The sequence below is a fragment of the Callorhinus ursinus genome, unplaced genomic scaffold (genome assembly GCF_003265705.2).
Source record: "Callorhinus ursinus isolate GAN/ISIS: 27379988/994484 unplaced genomic scaffold, GSC_fseal_2.0 scaffold5, whole genome shotgun sequence".
NCBI classification, from domain to species: domain Eukaryota; kingdom Metazoa; phylum Chordata; class Mammalia; order Carnivora; family Otariidae; genus Callorhinus; species Callorhinus ursinus.
The window spans coordinates 60,046,764-60,049,008 of NW_027397067.1; positions in this window are offsets into that span (position 1 = coordinate 60,046,764).

A 2,245-nucleotide genomic window follows, 5' to 3' on the forward strand; every position below is an offset into this window, starting at 1 on the left:
AATCAAGGGACATTAGAATTCTAACAGATTGGAATTCAAGATGAGAATGGCCTCAGGATCCCATTCCTTGGACATGTGACTTCTTTGGTTTCGAAGCAAGGTATAATCAGTTAACTTATACAGTGTGAGACAGAGCAAATAATGGAGACAGGGCTCACTTTAGGTGAACAGAAAAAGGTCTGGTGGTTAGTCTTATGAAAGACTATTTAAAGTCTCTTATCTTCTTATCTTCTTTCCATAGATTCCTATTGTCTCTTAGTGAGAGAGACAAAGGAGAGGATCCATCACAACTGCCCCGAGGACTTCCAAGGGTGGAGGAAAGACCCTGACAAAGAGCCTTACTTAATCTTACATCTTACTTAATCTTACATCTTCCTCAACCTAACCCTCAACTGTCTCCTCGTCTATCTTTGCACACAATTTTATTCTTAAAATGTTGCCTGGCAGAAAAAAAGCCACATCTAGTGGTGATTTTATATGACTCATTAGTCCCAGGGTATTTCAGCCAATGACTTGATGAAAAATAGTTTAGATAAATTAATGAATGCTAAATTCATAATGGGTTACTATATAGCTGATATAGTATGGGGAAATGCCTTCTCTTTTGATCTTTAAATCACTGAGACAGAGGATAAACTAAGCTTTTTAATGCATCTATTACTTAATCATTGTAATAACCAATGATTAACACTTTTACAGATGCAGAATCAAAGAGATAAATAAACTTGTCCAGATTCACAAAGCCAGAGCTCTGAGACTAGGATTTAGATACACTCAGTCGGGTTCCTATACTCTTGTTCGTTAGATTCTTTCTGCTTCAGACAGAAAAGACTTCAACACACACACACACACACACACACACACAGACGCACACACACACGTTGGCTGCCAGTATCAGGGGAACAAATCAAGGAACTGCGTGGCCTCTGGGTCTTCCACTTGAGACAATTTTAAATTCTCAAATTTTCCTCATGAGTTCACTATGAAATGGTTGTGTACACAGTCATTTGCAGTGTGCATTTTGGAATTGGTCTAAACACACAAAAAGTACTATGAGAAAATTTTCTACAATAGCATTATCACTAAATGTAATTGCATAGTATATCACTGTATCTCAAGATACTTCACTATACTTTAAAAAAATTCCACTTAAATCACAACCCAAATGAAACTACCTCTCTGAATCATCATTCTGAGTTTCTAAGGAAAACTCGGAAGATGCAATCTCATTACAACAAATTCATCATTACAGATTATTTTGTGAACTGGTATGCTTTTTTTCTTCAGCAATTTGTACCAATTAAAAATATTACCATAAAAGAAAGAAACTCCATCACCATGTCATATTCTCTATTTGCTTTTCATGTGTGGGAAGTCTGGTTACGAATCAATAAAGGGAGTCCATGGTGATTTTCTACCCAATATTTAATCTCTTTGGATCTGGTATTCTCTCTCTTCCTTGATATGCTCCCTCCAGGTTATATGTGATCCCCCCTTACCATATGATGTGCAATTTTCTGACTGTTCCCTTCACAGTCAGCTCACATTATTTTTTAAGTGTAATTCTTTGATTAATACCATTATTCCCTACCAGACTGAAATACTATAAGGGTATTGACTATACTGCTAGCACCTTCCTGCTCAGTAGCTCAATAAGTAAATATTTGTTGATAAAAAAATAAACAAACCATTCCATAGGGATATTGTGAGTTGACCAAAAAAAAAAAAAAATACCAAAATGAAAGTCTTGTAAACTGGAAAAGAAATGCTTTATAAATGTAAGCTCTTTGTGATCTATTGGCCTTTATCTTTTCAATCAATATTCAAATTAAGAGGAAGTGGTAGTGCAGATACTGTCAGACTGGCAAGTTCCCCAAAGTTTCTGGGCTTAATAGAGCTGGCTGTTGGCAAATGCTTCATCATCTCTGTGGGGAAGAAGGAGAGAGAGAAGTGATTCACCTCTCATATTAGCCCTGGGGGACAAGCAATTCACATAATTGCTCCTGTAGGAGGAAAGAGAGAGAAAAAACAATTCCAAAGACATGAGACTGGCCGTACGATATCAACTTCTTTTGGGGATTCCTGCAAGTATTGCAATTTTTAGGGGTGGCCCTCCTGGGCTCTAATATTCAAATTCACTGAGTATATCATGCTATAGAGCAAAAGTTCTGCAGCCTATAATTTATTTTTTTAAATCCATCTACCTAAGCACCCTTGAGGAGAAATAACTTAATTCCATGTCTTA